This window comes from Zeugodacus cucurbitae, chromosome 4 (assembly GCF_028554725.1).
Source record: "Zeugodacus cucurbitae isolate PBARC_wt_2022May chromosome 4, idZeuCucr1.2, whole genome shotgun sequence".
NCBI classification, from domain to species: domain Eukaryota; kingdom Metazoa; phylum Arthropoda; class Insecta; order Diptera; family Tephritidae; genus Zeugodacus; species Zeugodacus cucurbitae.
The window spans coordinates 58168019-58191737 of record NC_071669.1 but is presented as its reverse complement, the minus strand read 5'-3'; the positions used below and the strand labels follow the sequence as shown (position 1 = coordinate 58191737).

Here is a 23719-nt window from a genome sequence, read left to right as displayed (position 1 = left end):
TGAATTTATAATCTACGATCCGGTTACATTGCTGCATCGATCTTTCTGATTTCGAAGATCTTCGTTGAGATGGCTGCAGCAAGAATGGATGCCGTCCTTTCATGAGATGTTGTTACAAGTTTAAACAGATATTCATTAAAGAAAAAGCTTTAAAAGACCGAAAAATAAAATAGGTGGGAATTACGTCTTCAGTGCCTTTGTAAAGTCTTGACATAACCTACAATACGACGCTATGCATGATTAGTTTGGATATTGCGTTCAACAGTTATAGACGTGTAAATATGGCGTTCACTAACGCCGAAATTCGCGCTATTTTAAAGTTTTCCTTCGTTAAAGGTAAATCCGCTAGAGAAACGTTCCGGGAGATAAATGTTGTTTTGGGGGATGGTACTCTATCACTTCGAACAGCGGGGGAATGGTTTCGACGATTCAGAGCGGGTGAAACGACACCATGGATAAGCCAGCTGGCGAAAAACCTGTGACGACGAATATCGATCAAATCATGGACAACATCGATTTAGACCGACATGTGACATCTCGTGACATCGTCCAGGAGATGGGAGTTAGTTACCAAACCATTTTAAAATATCTCCAGAAGGCTGGATACACAAAAAAACTTGATGTTTGGGTGCCGCATGATTTGACGCAAAAAAACCTTCTGGACCTAATCAACGCCTGCGATATGCTACTGAAAAGGAATGAACTCGACCCATTTTTGAAGCGGATGGTGACTGGCGACGAAAAATGGATCACATACGACAATATCAAGCGAGAACGGTCGTGGTCGAAGGCCGGTGAATCGTCCCGAACATTGGCCAAGTCGGGATTGACGGCCAAGAAAGTTTTGCTGTGTGTTTGGTGGGATTGGAAGGGAATCATTCACTATGAGCTGCTCCCATATGACCAGATGCTTAATTCTACCATCTACTGCGAACAACTGGACCGCTTGAAGCAGGCAATCGACCAGAAGCTTCCGGAATTGGACAACAGGAAGGGTGTAGTGTTCCATCACGACAAGGCCAGACCACACACTTCGTTGATGACTCTTCAGAAGCTACGTGGCTCGGATGGGAGGTTTTATAGCACCCACCATATGTATAATCCGGACATAGCGTTAAGTGATTACCACCTGTTTCTGTCCATGGCAAATGCCCTCGGTGGTATAAAGTTGAACACAAAAAAGCTTGTGATAAGTGGCTGTCCGAGTTCTTCTCAAAACAGGAGTGGGGCTTCTACGAGGGGGAAGTATGAAGTTGCCGTCTAGATGGAATTATATTATCGAACGAAATATAACGCATATTTGAACTAAATCCGATCACTGTAACACTTTTTATAAAGCATTGAATAAAGAGCAAAAAAGCAACATAATATATCAGCTGAAGCGATTTCTGGATGGTTCCATTGTATGGATATTTATGCAGATAAGGGTTCTAAATTTTTCAAAAGATAAAATTATTAAACTTCTGAACCCAAAGTATTCCGAAAAAACACATTGGAGTGCTAACTGAACTATAACTCTCTTTTATATCAACTTTTTAAACTATATATTCCAACGATTCCAGGAAAAATAATAACAAATGTTCCACATATTAAGTGAAAGAACACTAACGAGAAACATAAAGAGCAAGAATAATGTATATTCATAAAACAACGGTGCAACGAATAAAAAGAGCCTCTGTGGCTCCCACCCAACCGCAAATTAGGAAATTCTTCAAAGAACCTACAGAATCAGGCAGCTAATTTTTCTCTTTTTCCAGCTAATTGCAGTGCTCCTATGAACAAAATATTGATGGCCGCCATAAGCATTATTAGCGCCTATTTTTTACATGAATGATGTGCGCTTCCCCACCAAGCGTGCAAAAGGCCAGTTTAAATGTGATCGCCCATTAAAAAGTTTGTTGTATGTGCTTTGAAGGCTGCGCTGGGCGCCACAACAAACTCGGTAGTGCCACTGAGTTCTAGCTTACCTTTCACAAACGTCGTCCAACGTCGTGGAAGACGCATCTGCGCCGCGCTAATGTGCTTAAGCTCGTGCATAGCTTCGTTAAGCGTCGTTGGTTAACTATGAATGCCATATGGCCATATCGTCGTTTCAGCCATGCTCGTTTTGTATCGGATGGTGGCTAATACTTACCAAAAACCACGAACCGCCTCATGAAGTAGTCAACTCGTCCGTCAGTCAGTCAAATAGTCGGTTAGCCAGCAAGTGCCAGCTTAATTTGCGGCCAACGAACTCGCAGTAGCTGTGTGTGCTCACATTTCTTCTGTTACTTCGCTCCGCCACGCTCCATTCTTCGCCTCTTTTCATAATCATTTAACACTTTTTGTTAACCATTTATTATTTCCGACCATTTAATATGGCCACTCTTCGCACTCGCACATTTTTGCCGCCTAAGCATGCCTTTCAATGAAAGTGATTAAAGTGCCAAAAATAGTAGTCTAAATATTTCTTTAGTTATGCTCGAATTACAGAATTGTTCTAAATTTTTATTTTTATATTTTTTTTGCGAAAGAAATGGCAAATGAAAGTTGGTAAATATGGTATAGAGTAGTGAAGAGAGGAATTCAATTGTTTAATGAGTTACAAATATCATTACAAATGTAATTCTAAATATTTATTTTCATTTCTTAAGTAGACGAGTCCATAAAACCGTTTTCCTTTTTATGCCGTCCTTATTATTTGGCGCTCATCAATAATATTTCGGTCGAACCAGGAATAATGGCAGATGCAAGTATATTTTTAATAGCACGCGTTATTGTTGTTGCAGCAAAAGGAAATATTTCCGATATAATTTGGAGGATTGCTGCCGAATCGGCAGTCCTTGTGGGTATAAAAATCCGTTTCTATTCCGTTTACGTAGAACCGACTGTCGAAGCAAACTCTCTAGTAGCCATTAAATTGATAAATATATATAGAATCTAGAGTTATAGACTTATGGATTTCGTATTAAGTGGTCTCTTGATCCAATTCCATCCCTTTTTAGCGTATCCAATTCCACTTGATATACATATATCCTCCCAAAAAGTAGTAAAGTAGTATAGTGAAGTCAAATCAAATAACCAAGGTGGTTAACTAATTTACCAAATTTCAGTCAAGATTCAAAAAGTGTCTTTTTGAGACTATGATTCATCGCTTGTGTTAATGTGTTACTGGTATCAAACTTGAAAACTCAGGATGTTCCGCATATAGTAGACTTTTTAAAGTCTTGTTGGCATTATTCGGCCTGCACTGACAAGTAAAAGTATTTATATATCATTCATTTTATATATTAGAAATAATAGGAAATAAATGTTTGTCAAATTCCAGAGTTCTAGTTGATTTTTTCGTAAATTATACTTTTAACAGAACTCATTTTCATGTATTATATGTTACTTTCATCAACATCAATTTGGCACTACAACCGGGTGTCGGTTTTGGGCGCGTCCATAAGCCTTCGGCAGTCGTTTCTGAATTGGTCCGAAGCACGACGGTCCCATTTGGGGATTTCCAGCTTCGCCAGGTCCACATCTACTTGATCCTTCCACCTGAGTTTCGGACGTCCTTTTCTTCATCGGCCGGCAGTGGGTACCGTGTCGTGTATTTTTCGTGCTGGAGTGTTTTCTTCCATTCGCGTGATATGCCCAAGCCAGCGGAACCGCTGTATTTTTATGTCCATATCACCGAAGCTTGTCATAACAGCAAATCCGAAGCTCACCTACTCTTACACGTAGCGGGCCATAATTTTTTGGAAGACTTTTCTCTGAAACGCTCCTAAGGTGTGCTCATCTTTATTCGACATCGTTCATGCTTCCGCGCCATACATCAGGACGGGTATGATGATTCACTTATAGAGCGTTTCTTTGATTTTGCTAGAGAGGGCTCTGTTTTTCAATTGCCTAGTGAGCCCCTAATAGCACCTGTTGGCAATAGTGATCCTCAGATTGATTTCGCGGCATTTGCCGTTGTTGGAGGTTATGCTGGAACCTAGCTAGACGAAGTCTTTTACTACTCGAAGTTGTTATTGTCAACAGTGACGTGCTCTCCTAACCGCTGAGATCCTTCGCATGATGTCAGGAGGTACTTCGTTCACTACTAGACCCATTTGTTTCGCTTCTTTTTCCAGGCTTGAAGATGCCGCACACATGTTTACAACCGACAATATCGATAATAACAGGTGACTCTTGAAAAATATTGTGCCAGTACAATTGAGATCTGCTTACTTACTTTTTCTTTAGGCTTTCTTATTCATATACCTTTATTTGGCAGATATTGGACACAGGTGCTATCAAATCCAGTAAATATGGGGGAGATTTACTTTTTCTTTTAAAACGGTTTTGTGGAACTCTTTTTCTGATAACAAATACACCAATAACCTTGTTAGAAAATTTCAAAGATCATTAAAGAATCGCTAATTCGGTTAATAAAAAATTCACTATTCAGTATCGATCATCTGACTGACCATTTAAGAGATCAAAAAGACGTCTAAAGTGACTTTATTGCCAATTTCAGGTTGTTCTTTCAAGCGTTATCTAACTTAACCTCCAAGATAAATCACCAAAAAGGATGTCGCCAGCTCGCTATAACCGATTATTTGTGATGACAGATCTCAGAACAATATTTATGTTCCAGAATTTTTAAATAGGTATATAAAACCATTTTTCCATCCCATAATATATACCGATTATATTGAGTTATAACCCACCTTTTCGATTCAGCGAACTTAAGGTCAGAAGGAGGGCAATAATTAGAATAGAACCGATGAACTTCAAATAGTTTTAAGCGAGTTATGATATTTATTATCAGTGAATATAAATTGTTTAAGGTTAAAAAAGTATTAAGAAATCGATCCCCAGTTAGAATGCTGGTTTATAGTTTCTAACGTTTAATACGTTGTTGAAGGGAATCAATAAAAACTTCTTAAGGTTAAGGTAAACACTTAAGCGCAACAACAAGTTACAAGTAAAGCTTTCAGCAAGCAAAGAAGAACAAGAACCTCCTTTCAAAAGACGCGCCTAAAGCTACGCCAGTGGCCGTGATGAAAGCTAGTATTCATTAGTTAATAGTTTATCTTCAGTTAAGCGCCGCGCCAACACTTCGAGCGCTAACACAACTGATCCACACACGTCAATGACAAGAACAATGACAATAACACAGTCACAATAGGAATTGAGTTTCGGGAATCGGGAATCATCGTCAGAACTGTCATATATATGTACATATGTACGATCACATATGGACGAGAATGGCAGACGGCAAACGGGAATTCCGATTCGCCACAGCTAGCCGCAACAGCCAATCAACACAGCGCATGAATTCTGTAATTTTACGCTCTCATGCTCAATTTGAGCGGCGAGTGGTAAATTAGAGGTATATTCATACTTAGAACACAGCAGAGATACGGACAGGTAAAAGCAATTGTTAGACATACTACAATGAGTGCTACGGAGCGTGAGTGACTATGTGAAAGTAAATGAGTGTAAGTGTGTGTGTGTGTGTGGATAGAACCTTTGCTTTGAGTGAGATTTGCGATTCAGCTAAGTGTGAGGCATGTAAGTGAGTTAAGTTGTTGTTTTGTTGTTGTTATCTTCTGTGATTCTAAGACACCTGTGTGAGTACATAGGTATACAAAATCTGAAAGAGTGTTGTGAGCGCGTTCTTCATAGAATTTCTCTTTCGCCTCGCCAGCGAGGGCATTTTATAGCTGGCGAATGAATAGGTAAAAGGCAATTAAAAGAGATCAGCTCAAATCTTCTGCGATATTTGGTAGAAAGAAAGAGTCACAGGCGACTCAAGCGCTGAGCGCCATTAGGCTTTGCTATGGATGATGAATTGCTGCTGCTTTCGTTGAGTTACGAGCACACTTAGAATGCCATAAAACCGATCGCGTTTTTGAGTGCTATGCACACACACTCACACATATGCGCAGGCAGATAGGCATGCTAGTGTATCTCTGGCCACTGTCACTGTCATGGCCGCGAGTTAAGCGAGTTTATCAGAATTTTCTTTGCGCGCAATTGTAGGCGTGTGTGTGTGTGGGCTCGTATGTGTTCGTAACTAACTGCCGCTAACGACTTTCAGGTGCCAACACAACCAACACTAACTGGCTGACTGACTGGCTGTTTGGCTGGAGTAGCGCTCAGAAATTCTACTCGAACTCGAGCTCGAGCTCAGCTTTAGCCTGTGTGTCTTTTATTCTGAGCGGATTTTAATACCGCATTGGTGTCTGTGTGTGTGTGTGTGTGCGTGCGCTTAGTACGTTCACAACTGTATGCCCATGACATTGATGTGGCGCTGCGACTCATCCGTGATTCAGTTTTCCGCAAGCAACAATACGATCGAGACACGGTTTCGTAAGAGCATTTCACTGACTGACTGCCCGAGTCTAGATAGATAGATACCAACTAGTAATGTGCTAACTATAAGTCAGCAACTGTTAGAATATATACTGGCTATGCGGTTTTGTTGTCGTAAAGAAATAACGAAAAGAAGAAGAAGCAGCAGCAGCAGCAGCAGCAGCAAAAGAATAAGAAGACAACAACTGAAATTGCTGTGAGTGCGCGAAAGAAAAGTGTTGGCAATAAGCAACTTAGTTTGGTTAGAATAGTTGCGTGGAAAGGTTGGAAAATTTTACAACAACAAAAAATATTGAAATTACAACAACAAAAATTTAATTACAACAAAAACATGAAAAAATGATTTGCGTGCAAAGTTAACTGTGAAAATGTAATTGGTGAACTGGTGTGAGAAAAAAACAACAACAACAACAACAACAAATTTGCAACAACACCAGCAAAATATGTTATATGCGAGAAATTGCAGAAAATTGTGTAAGAAATGAAAAAATGAAGTGACAAAAAATTGCAAAACAGCAAAGGAAGAAGAGAAAAATAAAATTTAAGTTTAATAATAAAAATCATAGCAAAATTAGTTAATTAGTTGTTAAATTGTTAACCCATAAGACTGCATTTATTGGATTAAACGCCTAAGTTAAGCAGCATTTAAGTGCATTTTAGTCGCAATAAGTTCAATAACAAGCAAATTGTGAAGGAAAACCAAAAGTTCTAAGCAAAAAAAAAAATTTTTTAATAAAAAAAATTAAATAAATTAAAAATAATATAAATATATATTAAAAAATAATATAAAAAACAACAACAAAGTGTGAAAAAAATAAACTTAACAGTGTTAGTGCCACAATCATTGAAATACAATAACAACAACTTGCTTTACTGCGCAAAAATTCAGCAAGCACACAAATACAAGTGTGTTACAAATACACTGCGAATAATAAGTGCACACACACATACACATGCAAACAAGCATACATACAAGCATATTGTTGCATGCTAATTGTCGTTGGCGTTTTTAATTGGAGTTTTCAGTTAATGGATTAGCTGCAGTAACACACATACACATACATCACTAATATAATTGGATTACTTGTATTATGACTGAAGTATTATGAAGAGGATTACAAGAATGCTGATTTGATATTTGGTAAGTGGAAATTTTTATTTGAAAATATAAAAAATAATAAAAAAATTTAAATTATAAAAAAAAAACTTTTTAAATTATATATTTCTTATTTTTAATAAATATTTTTTTTTTATAATTATCCCGTTATGTAAAAAAAAATTAAGCTAAAAAATAATTTAGTTAGGAAAAAAATTTACTTAAAATTAATTAACTAAAAGTTAAAATTAAATTAAATTAATTTTTTTTAAATATATTTTTTTTTAATTTAATTTAATTTATTTTTAATTTAATTTATTTTTTAAAATTAAATTAAATTTTGTTTTAAATTTTTTTTTTTCACAAAGTGCTATGATTTCTTTTATTCTAAATTGAAGGAATTTTAAAGTAACATATTTGTTTATTAAATATTTATTTGGTGAATATTATAATTTTCTTTGTTATTATTATTTTTAATTATCAGAATAAATTTTTTTTTATTTTTTTTTTTTCGTTCGTTGTCAAACTTCTAAGAAATGTTTATTTCTCAATTCTACTTGCCTAAGCCTCTTGCTAGAATTTTCCATGACACCAAGTGGGTGCGAGAAAGCTTAATCAGCCTATTAGCAAATACTCTCTTCGAGAAAGGAGAGAGTATAATAACGCTAGAGTAGAACGAAAGAAGGTGCGAGAAAAGAAAAAATTCAATATGAAAAAATTAAAAAAAAATTAAATAATAAAATTAAATAATTAATAAAAAAAAAATTTAAAAGTATTTTTAAAATTATTAAAAAAATATAATTAATAAATAATTATTTTTTGAAGAAAAAAAATATTAATAAATATAAAAACATAAGAAAAATAAAAAAATATTTTTAAAAATATTTAAATGTAAAATTAATAAATAATAATTTTTTGAAGAAAAAAAAAAAAATTAATATATATAAAAAAATAAGAAAAATAAAAAAATATATTTTTAAATATTTAAAAATAACATTAATAAATAACTATTTTTGAAAATTTTTTTTTCAATAATTATAAGAAAAATAAAAAATTAAAAATATTTAAAAATCAAATAATAAATAATTATTTTTGAAAACAAAAATTCTTAAAATTATTGCATTGACTAAATTTTATTCAAATTGAATTCTAATAATACAACTAATTAGTTCACTAAAACTTTTTGTAGCTTTTGCAATATATATTTTTTTCACGCTTCCCAACACTGCTATTGAAATTGTAGCATCTCTATCATTTGATTTGCACTTCATACCACACTTCGCTTGCAGAAATTTAATTTAATTTAATTTCAATTTATGCTTAATCTCGCGAGTCTAATTTCTTAATAATTATTTAAAATATGAACCACATTTTCTTGTTTTATTGCTTTCTTTGACTTGAACTCATTAAAATTTCATTAATTTAATACAAGCGATCACATAATAATTACTTAATAAATAACGTTTCTAATTATTACAACCGTAAATGGCAAAGCAAGGACAATTAAAATTAAAATTCATCAATATAGAAACCGTAGAACGAAATGACGGAGCAAACTAAAGACTTTGGACACGAACTTCAAAGCATTCAATGGCGACAATATTGATACTCTCATGGTTATGTTTGATTGCATGCTTGATTAGGTGCTGAGGGATGTAATATTTTAGTTTTGTTGTTGTAATTAAGATTTTTTAGTAATTATTTATTAATGAAAATGGTTTTTTATTTACGAAAAAGTTACTTGCGAGACAAATTTTTTTGGATATTATAACCACCTTTAAATTTTTTTAAATTCAATTTTTTTTACAAAAATATTTTTTTACAAATTTTTTTTTTTCAATTTTTTTTCACAAAATTTTTTTTTCCGAAATTTTTTTTCATAATTTTTTTTTTTTACAATTTTTTATCACAAAAAAAATATTAATACATTCATCTAACCATTTCCTCTAAAAATAAAAAATAAGCCTGTCAGCTCCAATTTTACTTCATTCTTAAACATCTAAACAACACAGCACCGCATGAGCTCATCGTAAAAAGCGCAAAAAAAAGCAACAACTACAAAACACAAAAATAAATTGGCAAAAAAGCACATGAAATTGTAATTTAATATCAACAAGAAGTGTTAAGTGTTGTACAACCGCGTTTGAGTTGTCATACGTCAGCGGCGCAACAATGTAGGAAATATACATTCATATATAAACCGAAATGATTATGTCTTTAGCGCTTTTGTGAAAATAAAAGTGACTATTTTTTTGCGTAATTTATAAACTGCTGTCAGCTTAGCTATTAAATTATTAATTTCAAGAGCTTAATAACTCACAGAATGTGCTTGACTAGCCGTATTATGTAACGAGGCGAGTTGAAACGTGGCGACTAAGTAGGTAGTGTATTTACGGAGACAGTTGTAGATGAGGGAATTAGTTTTACAATTTTTTTTTTGTAATTTTTTGTAGAATTTAAAGGTTATTTTGGAAGTATAAAGCAAAAAATTGCAGCTCTTTCATAGAAACAAAAGACTTAAGACACGAACTTCAACACCAAATACCTAAAATAGCAGTTTTTCACCAAAAAGTGGCACGCATGTAAGGGCTTTGCATAAGCGATGAGGTATAAACAAATTAAACAGCGCAATAAAGTTGGAAATTAACAAAGGGTGTTAATTACTTTAGATTTTTTGGAAAAAACATTTTTTTTTTTTGAGTTCTAAGTACCAAAGGCACCCTCTATAGGCATAAATTTGCAGAAAAAAACAATAAATCTAACTACAAATTAGATTTTATATTGTTTTTCTAATTAAAAATATTTTATTTTATTTTACAAAAATTAAAAAAAAAAATTTCAAACTCGACTTAGCCACTTTTAAGCTCTTCTCCCCACTTTATTAGTCTTTTCGTTATAAATGTTACGCTTCAGCGCTTCATTCTCGCTTACATGCTTATTTCTACTGTTGTCGACTGCTCATTTGGTGAACTCAAGTGATTGATTGCTACAGCAATTATATAGATATATACATTTCTATTGTTGTAGCGCTCATTTGTGTGTTGGTTCATTAGAAGGTGTTAACATTTTTCTTTTTAATTTATTTTTTTTATAGCAAATTAGTAATTTGTTATGTAATTTTTTATTAAAAAAAAAATAAATTTGTAAATATGTAAGGAATTAGCTGCTATATAATGACTAATCAGGCATTGAGGAGGCTTAATAAAAATTAGAAAAAAAATAATAAAAAAATTGGTCATCTGCCAACCAAGCAGCTGAATTTTTAATTAATTTTTCTACAAAAAAAATATTTTTATGCTCTTGAGTGCTGAAAAATAAATTTTAAAGCTAATTTTAGGGCTTACATAACAACTAATTTTAGATTTTTTTGTGTATTTCTACAGAAAAAATATTTAATTGTTTAATATAAGCTTAATTAATTGAGTGCTGTTGAAAAATAGCATTTTTTTCGCTTTTTATATGCTCAAACGGCTTTACAGTGAGTATAACAGCCACTCTGTTAATGCTCTGTTAAAGCGCTGTTACTTAACAGCGCTACTGTTATCACTCTGTTAACTATTTTTTCGACAAATTATTTACTTTTTATCTAAAAAAATTATTTTCTATTTCTTTTAACTTTTTTAATAATTTTTTTTATTTTTCTAAAAATCTATTATTTCATTATACCAAAAACAAGCGCTTGACTCACCTGTCTGTTAAAAAAAATTAAAAAATATAATAATATCAAAATAAATAGCAAAAATAAATTCTCGAAAATTCAATGTTATTCAATTAGTCATCAATGACCCATTTTTATTTTTATACTAGCAACCATTCAAGCGCTTGACAGAAAACTTTTTGAATTCTACAAATTTGTTGTGCAATTGTGCATTTGTTGTTGTTGTTGTTGCTAGATTTGTTTATAATTTTTTTTGTATACACAATATAGAAATCAAGCGCACACATGTTGTTGTTGTACGTGCAAAAATGGTGATTACCACACAAACCAGTTTTGGCGGCGCTAGCAAAAAAATTATTATTATTTATATTTGTTTATTGTTGTTGTTGTTATTTGTTTTTTATTTTTATAACTAAATGCATGTGTGTATGCCAAAATCTCATAGATTTTACCAGAAAACTGTGTTGTTGTGTTCATATGAACAACAAGTAGCAAGTCACTAAAAACGACGTAGTCAAAAACAATAACAATAACAGGAACGTAAAAATAAAAAAAAAATTAAAAATAAAAAAATATAAAATGTAAGAATTATATAAAAAATAATAATAAAGCAAGTAAAAAATATAAAAAAAAATTAAAAAAAAAATAAAAAAAAAAATATTAAAAAAAATTAAAAAAATATCAAAACTAAAGCAATAAAAAATATGTAAAAAATCTAAAACTAAAAAAAAAAAAAAAAAACTCCAAAAAGCAAATAAAAGCAACACACAAAAAAATATTTTATTTTTTGTAATGAATATACGCCACTCAGTCACTGGCATTAGAAAATACCCACAGTCTCTTTGTTTGAAAGCATTTGAAAACCTTGACTTTGACTTTGAATGACTCCGAACAGCAAACGTGACGGGCAATAAACAAATACCACACACACATATATACATCATTCCATACAAATATATTTAAGAAGCGGCAGATACAATTATATTTACAAGCTTGTATGGGTTGAAAGCGTTAAAACGCAGTAGCTAACGATCTAGCAGAGTATGATATAAGTTCAACTGCGGGGTGCAAAGCTTGTGACGCTAGTAGGAGGGTGAGGAAGCTAGTTAAGCTATATACATATATTCTGATACATAAGCAAAATAATTTTAGTAAAAATGAAAATGATGAGAGCTAAAGGTGCTTAGATATATAGGTGTATAGTATATGGAGTCTAGATTCATGTGATGAGTTGTATGTGGGGGTTTAAGTGTGTCTAGCATGTGACGTAGCTTAGAAATAGTTAGATTTTTCATAGTAATTGCGCAAACAAATAGGTAAGAAGCTAATAAAAGTAAATATTTTCAAGTGTTCAGTGAAAAAATGTTATATAAAGGGTGTTATGAGAGCAGCGTGAACTCATATTTCGTAGAAAAATAATAATTTATATTTATGAGAGTTTTTTAAAGGCGCGAATTAATTGAAGTAAATAAAAATATGCTGATTTGAAATATTAATGAAATAATAAAAATCCAAAAACATATTTTCAAAAAAAAATAATTTTGAAAAAAGTTTTTTTTGAAAAAAAACGAAAAATATTTATTTATTTGCAAAAAATTATAGTATGAAAAAAATTTCAAAAAAAAAAAAATAATTTTAGAAAATTTGGAAAAAATTCGAAAAAAAAATCGAAAATAAATATTTTATAAATTTCGAAATAAAAAAAATTTAAGTTTTTAAATATCAATGAGAAAAAATAAATAAAATTATTTTCAAAAATAAAATTTGGAAAACAAAATTTAAAAAACCGATAGAAAACATTTTTTTGAAAAAAAAAAAATTTTATGAAAAATATTTCGAAATTAAAAAATATAATTTTTGTTTAAATATAAACTTGTTTGGAAAATTATCTTAAATATATATATTTTAAATATATATTTTAAATATATTAGCATTAAATCAAAAAAATCATGCCGTTAGTTGCCATAAAATGCGCACGTTATGACTGCACAATAAATTAATTTGCGCAATAAATTGAATGTGTACAATAAATTATATGGAAAAAACGTCATAAAACACCTACAAACACTTTCGGCTGCTCAGTAGCGCGCTTATAGAGAATAAATCTAGCTAACTGTATTGGAGCATTTTACTAATTTATTAACTTTCATATTTATTATAATTTCTGATTTTTTGCACATACGCTATATAATATAACGGTCGATTATAAATTGTGTGCTTAAAAATTCGCTTTCATTAATTCCGTTTATTATATTAATCTTACACAACACTGTCACTTTTGCTATTGTTGTTGTTGTGTTTCTGTATGGAAGCAATAAATTTGCAACGCTTTGATTTCGAAGCGACATTCCTTTTATTGTTTACATTTAAATTTCATTTCGAATTTCATTTTCAATTTCAAGGTCGCGTTATGTAAATGGGTGAATGTTTCAATTTTGTTGTTGTTGTTTCATTTTTTATTGTATTTTATATATTGCGATACATATTTATGTATGTACATTTTGTATAATCATAGTCTGGTTAGATGTCTCAAGTGTATGGCTAATCTGACAATGCACAGTGGGACAAGTATGAAACAAATTTGAAATGAAAAAATATATATGTAAGAAAAATAATAATCAAATAAAATTAAAAAAATATATATATTTTAATTTAAAAAAATTTAATAATTAAAAAATTTTTATACATTTCAATATAAAAATTTATAATAAAAAAAATTATTAAAAGAAGTAAAAAAATAAAAATTAAAAATAATAATTTTAAATATAGTAAAATAATTCAGAAAATGTTTAAATAAAATAAGAAATTTTGCAAAAAATCTGCATTGATCAAAGATAAAATTTAAAAAATTTTTTTTCGAAAAAAGTGCATAACTCAATATTTAATTTTTATAAGAAAATATTGACATTTCATTTGAAATAAAACAAAAAATATATTTTGAACAAAAATAACACTTTTAAAACAATTTTAACAAATTTTTTCGAAAAAAGTGCTTAACTCAATATTTAATTTATCTAAGAAAATATTGACATTTAATTTGAAATACAACAAAAAATATATTTTGAACAACTATAACATTTTTAAAACAATAAGAACAATTTTTTCGAAAAAAGTGCATAACTCAATATTTAATTTTTATAAGAAAATATTGACATTTCATTTGAAATACAACAAAAAATATATTTTGAACAAAAATAACACTTTTAAAACAATAAGAACAATTTTTTTCGAAAAAAGTGCATAACTCAAATATACTTTTTTTGAGCAAATTAATTTTTTTTAAATAGATATTAATGAAGGAATACTCCTGTAAAACTATCCATTGTATTTTCAATATAGAATAATAAAAAATTACTAAAAAAAATATATATAACGGTTCACTGCAGTTCATAATTTAACACGCAATTTCACATAGGCACATTTTGATGATAAAAAAGTTGAAAAAGGTTATAAAAATATTATAAAATGTATATGTATATCCAATTTGTATGTTTGCAAAATAATATATATTTTTTGTTATTGTTTTTTTTTACTCAAAACCTTGCTAATTTATGCAAATGTAGTCAAAGGAAGTGTGCGTTTCAATTTCATGCAAATGCTCGTAATTTGTCGTTCCATGTGGATGAAGTAGAATATGCCAAGCAAAACAAAGAGCGCAAAAAAAGTTAATTTACTAAACAAGCCGGTGGTGTCACTGCCGCTGTTTTTATAATTTTTTATTGTTGTTGTTACGCTTCAAATTGTCAACGCTCTCATTGGGAGGTGTGATTAAGTCCAAAAACAAGAACAATAGCTAGGCATGGCTGTTTTTATAAAGTGGTAAATGGGTGTGTATATATATACACATGTATCTATCATGTATATCATGCTTGTGCAAAGTTCATTGACTTTTGCTATTCAGTTGGCGTTTGCGCAGGCTTTATGGCTTTAGCACATTTGTGTCTTCTGCTTAATGTTGGCAAAATGCTGTTGTTGTTGTTTTTTTGTTGTCAAACTCATTTTCGGCCAATGCTATTAGCCAGTTTGCCTAGCATGTTTTACTGTATATACTAATTGTTATACATATTTACATACAAATGTTTGCTTGTGTGCTTATTTTTAGCGCATACTGTTGATTTTTTGAATATTTTGTAATTTTTTTTTTAATTTTTTTTAATATTATTTTTTTAAATATATTTTTTTTAATTTTTTATGTTGTTTTTGTCAGCGTAAAGGCATATTCATTAATAATTTTTGAAAATAAATTTTACTTAAGCACATTACGCCTCGTTAGAGGTGTCAGTTGATAGCTGTTATAAAAATTTTAATTTTAAAATATATTTTTTTAATAAAAAAATGTCAAAAATTTTGAGATTTCGATATTTTTTATAATTTCATTTAAATTTCAGAAATTATTTTAAATATTTTATGCATTATTATAATAAATAAATTACTTTTTTTCACAACTATTTTTGCTTTTAATATTGAATTATTAAAGAAAATATTTATTTTGCCATTTTTATGACTTATTTGTCAAATTTTGACAACCAAATATTAAAATTTAACTTTTTAAGAAATTTTTGTTTCGATTTTAGCACTTAAATAGTCAGCTAAGTGCATAATTTCAATATTTTCTATAAACTATTTAAATAGAAATATATAAAAAGCCAACTTGACATGTCAAACTTTTCATTAAAATTACATTTTTACTACAAATCACTTGCTGAATTCATGTTTTATAAGAAATAATAAATTTTGTTCATATATATATATATATATATGTTTTAGAGATTCAAAAATTTTTGGAAAAAAATTTCATTATATTTTGCTGTAATTTTTTTGACATATATGTCAAAATTTTTGACAGTCAAATATGAGAAAGTTACTTTGTAAGCAAATTTCTTCATATTTTTACACTTTTATAGGCAGTTGAGTACATATTTTTTCCATTAGCAAGTCATTTCAACACTATATTATATACTAAAATCACCTGTATTCAAGAAATAATATGCCTTGAGTCAGCTGCCACTAAATTTAATCTCACTTAAAATTTTCTAATTAGAAAAAATATATTTTCCTCACAAAAGTAGAAAAAAAAACAATTTCCAAACGCTTAAAAACTAATTTCCTGACTTTTGCCGCCATTAGCGTGGCACTAACATCAGCTAGTAAGCAATTTCCCAGCATGAGACACATGCGACTCCAGTCAGTGCCACAAAGCAGATTATCTTCAAATTATTTCTCATACCAAACTATTAATGCTGTCATTTATAACATTTTCCATCCACACACACACGTGCATATTGCGTGGCAATCAAAAAATTCCAGCCTCTCTCATGCAGAAGGAAAATAACGAAAGACTTAAGCAACAAACTTGTTCTTGGCGCGGCGCATATCACACTCCGCAGATTTTCCTTACACAAATAGCAATAACAACAACAAATGCCAATTGTGCGCTTATTGCAATTACGCAAACGTAAATTGCACATTTTAGCAACTAATAAGCGAAGCCAACAACAAGAACAACAACAGGCACCCACCTTTAGATGAAAGCAGGCAGCTTCCTTTGTATTTGTTGTTGTTGCTTGTTGTAGGCTGTTGTAGACTGTTGGCAGCAAGGTAAATACTACAAATATGTGCCCATAAGAACAAAGTAATCATAATGCTGGCAACAACAACTGCAACAACAACATATGAAGAACGCATATAATTATACAATGAAAGCGAACACCAAAACAACAACAACAATAATAATAAAAGTACAATAATAAAAAACGTATTTGCCGGCAATCAACAACAACATGATCAACGACCGCATGCATCCTTGCCACATGCAACACATATATATACATATATATATATATGAAAGTATATATGTGTGTGTGTGCTTTGGAGACCTCTTTCACGTGCACGCCGTTCATTCACATTTCATGCAGAGTGCATTTACCTCGTATGAAGACAACGCCACAAGTCGCCTCGAGAGACGGGGGCAGTGCGCTGGTCAAGTGTGGCAGCAAAGTACAGGCTTTGTCAGCCAGCAAGTGGCAACGATCCCGAAAATCTGCTGTCAACTGCTAGCCGGCCAGCCAGCCAGCCAGCCATGCGTTGGCATGGCCACAAGCATTGCGGCACGAAGAAATGTGGCATTCTTGCTTTCGTTCTTGCAGCAGCGTTTGCAACAACCTTTAAAGAGCATACTAATAGTAGTTGTTGTTGTTGCTGTTGTTGTCGGGCAATAAGTTTTCGTTTTCGTTTGAAATATTCCACAAAATATTGCACGTTGCCAGCTGAACGCCAGCCAGTGCGCACATAACATAGAGATCAACGAACGGTCGATGAGCGATGAAATGAAATGAAAAGCCACAACAAACATAAATAAAGCGCAACAACAACAACAACAACAAGGCATGAGAAGAGTTAAAAAGCAAGCGTAATAAAAACAAAAAAAAACAACAAAAACAAAAACATCAACAAAGGCACAAAGGTACATGACTGCAGTGCAATGCACGCTCACTGACAGCAGGAATTAGAAGGAATAAGAAAAAAACAACAACAAGAAGATGATGAACAACAACAACAACAAGCATGCATGCTTGTCAGCAAAAAGTGAATCTTATGGGAAGGTCTTTGCTACCTTGCACCATAATATTTATATTGCTGCATGCCTTTGTTGTTGTTATTGTTGTTGTTTATTTCCCCTTCACTTTAAAGCGGCCACTTGTTGGACGCAGTACATTCAAATATAAATACATATATAACCTGCCACTAACAGCTGCACAGCCATGAGATACACACACACACACACACATACAGTAGCAACAACAACAACAACTTGCCACCAAGTCACTTTCCAAGCGCAACAAAACAACTAAGAACGCGAACGCCTTGTTGCGTTGTTCTTGTTATTGTACATCGCTATTTTCCAGCATTTGCTGCGCCTTGGCATTAGAGAAGATGCCAACATGAAAATGAAACCAGTTCACAGGCTGCAATGCTGCTGCGCCACTAGATAGCAGTTAGCTGACAACGTGTTGCAACGACCATCCTGCCACATGCGCAGCAGATCAGCGGTAGGCGCGCGCATCAGTCGTTAGTTAGACTCGTAGAAATAGGCAGAGAAACAGGCGACTAGCAGGCAGGCAGCCAGTTCAGCTAGATAGAGTTAGCTTTGGCTTGCTGGCTGGCTGTTTGGTTGGTTGGTTGGCTAGCAAGTTGGCTGCGGCAGTCAATGGCATTGCGCAGAAAGCATTTGTGGTTAGAAGCATTAGCTGCAAATGAATAAGGCGCGCGATAAGGTAGAAGGCAGAAGGCCAGCGTGTTGCAGGAGTTGGCTGTGCAGTGCATGAGTTGAGGGAAATGACGCGTCGTTTGGAATCACTTGCCGTGAAAAGGGCGTTCAACTGTTGCGCTGACAACAACAACAACACATACACACTCAAATGAAGTTACTTATATATATACTTATATATATATATAGCTGCAATAAGTGCTCGCTTAACTAAGTTGTGGCTTGCATTTGTATTTGTTGTTGTTTTTGTATGTGTATATGTTGTTCAAATTGTTGTGGCGGGGAGTGCGTGCTGTAATAGGAGCAACACTTTTTGCTATTAACTGCGGTTGGGTTGGCAATTTATGGGCACTTTATGGGCAGCAGTAAGCAGCAAGGTGTGAATAAGCAAATTAAATAATTTAATAATAAATTAATTAATGATAATTTTATGAAATATGGCGGAATGTAGTAAAATAATTTATGAAAATGAATTCGAAGAATAAAAGAAAATATTTTTTGTTTCACATTTTCGTTGATATTCTGCTATAATACAGTGGCTCAAAGCTTAGTATGTGCTTTAAAATAGTTTTTAATATTTCTGATATAATTTACTAACAAAATATAGCATATTTACAAATTTCAAATTTTTTTTATTTTATTTTTTATTTAATTAGCGTACAAATTTCATTTCATCATAGTACTAGGTTGTTCGCTAAATCAATTTCTTGTTAAAAAAAATCAACAAAAAAATTGCAAATTAAAAATAGAATTAAATGTTAAAAATAGCCAAAATTAATAAGCCATTAAGCATTAAATTTAAAGCCAACAAATGCCAAACACACCCATACTTAAAAGCTTGACATGATATTTTAAACGCTGGCGTGTGCTCAAAGCGGATATTGCATAATAGCGTGGCTGCTAGTTAAATTTGTATAATTTTTTGTTGTTGTTTTCGCAGAAATTTTGTTGAAATTTATAATTTTTTCTGATTTTTTTAAATTCATTAATTAACAGTGAATTATACAATTTTTGTTGTTATTATCAATTTTCTAGTTATTGTAAGCATTTTTTAATTAATTTTTGTGTTGAAATTTTATTTTTCATTATAATAATATTTAAAAACTTTTTAAATTACTTTTTTTTATTTTTTGTTAATTTTTTCAACTTTTAATTTTATTTTTTTTACAAATTTTTCTTAAATACAAATTTAAAAAAATTTGTTTTTTTGCTAGAAATTTTAGCAGAATTCAAAAAAATACATTAAACGATAAATAATTTGCAATAAAAGCTAAGAATATCTGAAGATTTGCTAAACAATTATAATTTTTAAATACAACAACAATACAAAAATTTATAATAATTTTTAAATAATTATTTATTTGTAAAATTTAAAAAAATTTAAAAAAATATAAAATTTAAAATTGCAAAAAATGTATAATAAAAATTTTAATTAATTTTCAAATTTTAATAATTAAAAAAATACAAAAAAATTATAATAATTTTTAAATAGTTAATTATTTTTCTAAATTTTTTAAAATAATAATTATTTTCCAATTTTTAATAATTTAAAAAATACAACAAAAATTGCATTACTTTAATTTTTTTTGTTGCTCTTGTATACTTGAATTATGCGAAAGCAACGTATATAATTGCTTGAAACAAAAGACTTAAGAAGCAAACTCGAAATTAAGTAAAAATTTAATATTAAAAATAAAGAATAAAGAATAAATAAAGTAAATTCTAAAAAGAATTTTTTAAATTAAAATTATTAAAAAATAATAATTAAAAAATCAATTAATTAATAAGTCAAAAATTCATTAATTAAAAATACTAAAACAATTTTATTAATTTAATTTAATATTTTATTTTAATATTTTATTTATTTTATTTTAATTTAATTTTTTTATAAAGAATAAAAATACTATTAATAATGTAAAAAAAATATTTTTTTTATAATATTATATAAAATATTTCTTATATTGTTTCTTTTAATTTCGGTATTTTAATAAAAAAATAAGTATTTTTAATTAATTTTACAAAATTTTTAATAAATATATAAATATAAAAATTAAGTTTACCAAATTTTTAATAAAAATAAATATATTTATTTTTTATAAAAATGCTGAAATTACAAAAAAAATAATATAAGGAATATTTTTATATAAAAAAAATAGTTAAAAATAATAAATATACAAATTTAATATTTTTTAATAATATTAATATTAGTAAAAAAAATATTTTCTCCCCACTTTATTTCTCTACATTACATCACAAAATCTTTTTTTTTTGTTTCAACAAAATACAACAAACACCACCAACACTCCGCACTCCGCACTCAAGCAGCCAGCAACACAAATACTCATTAAATAACAATACGAGCACATAATTAAAATATAATTACCGCTATGTTTACTTGCAACACATTTGTCCATTGTTATTTAACTAATGATATACGATAACTTCAATATAGAATTGTTTGCTTTTATTGTTGTATTTCCCCACCAAATAAAAACGTGCAGTGCTCACCCTAAAACCTGACACTCGCACACTTGCACACACACGAACACAACTACCAACTACTCATCAACGCACTGCCATGACATACAACATTTTTTCAATGTTGCGCCCCTCATTATTTTGTATGAGTTTTTTTATATTTTTATTTGTTGTTGTTATTTTACTGTTTGTTTTGTTGCATTTGCCTATTTGATATTGAAGACTCACTATACTTTGTTGAAATTCAATATTTTCAAACGGCGGCAGCGGCGGCCGTAGACACCTTACGGTACAATGCACATGCAACAGTGGCTGCACCATCATGGTGGTGCAGTGAAAGAAGAATAAAAATGAAATAAAAATTACAAAAAAAAAATAGAAATAAAAAACACCGAAGGAAAATAGTAGTAAGCAAGCACAAGTGCATGGCATACAGGTGTAGGTGTGTATGTGTGTGTAATCATATAGTACAACAGGTACACAAAACCGGCCAATGACCTCTGCCTGTGCTTAGTGTGCAGCGCACTTGGCCAACTGAAATGTGCTAATGTGTTTGGGAGCATAATTTCAGTTCAAATTTGAAGTATGTGTGTGTATGTGTGTGTATGTGTGCTGAGTATAAAATTTGGTTATGTTGTTGTTGTTGTAGTTTTTTTTTATTTTTTGGTAGATACGGTTAAGTTAAGTAATTTATAAGATTTTTTTGATTCATATTAAGTTATGCTATGTTGAGTTGTGCTATGTTATGTTATGTTAAGTTAAGTGAAGTTAAGTTAAGTTAAGTTAAGTTAATTAAAGTTAAGTTAAGTTTAGTTTAGTTTAGTTTAGTTAAGTTAAGTTAAGTTAAGTTAAGTTAAGTTTAGTTTAGTTGAGTTAAGTTAAGTTAAGTTACGTTATGTTACGTTATTCTATGCTAAGTCATGCTATGCTATGTTTATGTTATACCACGCTAAGTTCGGTAATGTTATGCTATATTAACTTGATCACTTAAAAAAATGAATTAATTAATTTAATTAAAAATTTATTTTCACCGTTAATAATATAACATACACCCTACTAAAACACACACAAAGCTTCATATAAAAAAATATTTTTCTAATTTTTTGTTTTTAATTTATTCAAAGGCCACACTGAAAAAAAAATCATAAATTATTATAATTTTCCCATTCTATTTTCACACTTCCATTGCCATTAACATGCAACAAGTGCACTTCCTATATAATATTTCATTGGCAGCAAGTGAGTGAGTGTGCCGTTGCGTTACGCTTTAATGCCTCGCCGCCGTCAAGTGAATCCTCCACTGCACTGAAACAATGTGTTGTTGTTGTTATGTGTATGTGAGCACTGCATGACACCCAACAAGTGAGTTGAGAACTTTTTTCCATTACAAAAAAATATAAAAAAAAACAAAAATAAAAATGCAAAACAACAAACAATTAGCGCAACACTTCCGTTAAAATTAGTTTTCCTTCAATTTTATTTATTTCCTACTAAATACTTTGCACACTTCTGTTGCAACTCAGCCGCTGATGTTGCCAACTCTCTATGTCCTTTGCAACTGATATGCGACAGCCTTCGCGACCAGTATCAATATGCAAATGTATGTAGATGGCTGTGTAACCATAAGCTTTCAAAGCCTGTGGAGGAAGAGCGCACAAGCGCAGAGCAAAAAGCTGCAAAAGCAAATACACAAACAACAACAGCTCGCAATGTGTTGTAGAAAAGAAAGCAAGCGAGCGAGCAAAGCAAATTGAGCACGCCAACAGCAACAATAGTAACAGCAACAACCACAACAACAACAACTGACACTGGCAATGATGGCGAGCAGCAGCAGCAAACAAGTTCGCCAGTTCAATGACCGACCTACTCAAGCGCAATGAGACCAACGCTGTAGCGGCGGTGGTGGTGGTGGTCGCGCGACAGCGTACGGCCTACAGCACACACAGAGCCAGCCAGCCAATGGGCGGCGAAACAGTTAACATAATAAACAGAGTGAAGAGCGGCGAAAAGAGCGCTGTAGAGCGTCAGAAAGAGTATTGGTGTTCTGCGCATGCGTAAGAGTAAACTCATTGTTGCATTTCTTTGAGCGTGTTGGAGGCGCGCATGCGCTTTAACTGCGAAAGACTCCACTCATAAAGCTGCAAATTTGCACTGCTCAGTGCAGTTTTTTGTTGTTGTTGTTGCCTTCGGTTTTTTTGTTGTTGTTTTTTCATAATGCAATTGCATGGCATGAATGTCATGGCATTAACCATGGACTCTTTGTGCATTGACTGTGACTTTGAGCTACTAAAAAAAGCGGGAGCACAAAAGCAATAAAAACAAATGGGAATTGCAGCAAAGTGCAAGTATTTGGCAAAAGAGTCTCTCTGTGTGAAAGAGCGGAATATTTATGGTGAAAGAGTATAAAATTAGCACAGCTCAGTGTTGTATGGCGGTTTTGATTTGGTTTCATTCAGGTTAAAAGACACTTGAGTTGATCAAATTAAAATAATTACAATTAAATTTATCATTTCCAATATAATTACATTTCCAATTACTCTTGAAATTTAAGTTTTAATGTATAATTACATAAAGAATAATCATTAAAATGTTTTTTGAAACAAAATAGTAATTAACTTTACCATTACAATTACAATTATAATTACATTTGTAAATACAAGTACATTAAAATATTAAATTACAAGTAAAAACACACTTAAAAATATAATAAGAATTATAATTAAAATTACAAATACAAGTACCAGTACCATTACCATTACAATTACAATTACCAATACAATTACAATTACCATTACAATTACAATTACCAATACAATTAACAATACAATTACAATTACCATTACCATTACAATTACAATTACCAATACAATTACAATGACAATTACAA

General features: G+C 30.8%; 1 protein-coding gene across 2 annotated transcripts in view; it reads left to right on the top strand.

Moving 5' to 3' along the window:
- Positions 1-5616: 5616 nt before the first annotated feature.
- The window catches only part of LOC105220865 (zinc finger protein rotund), a 59156-nt gene continuing 41053 nt past the window's right edge, over positions 5617-23719 (top strand). Inside the window, exon 1 of one of the 2 annotated variants that reach the window (XM_011197402.3) lies at positions 5617-7474. The gene's annotated coding sequence lies outside the window, so the exon portion shown is untranslated. The remainder of the gene's footprint in view (positions 7475-23719) is intronic. The other variant, XM_011197403.3, reaches the window with a different exon arrangement.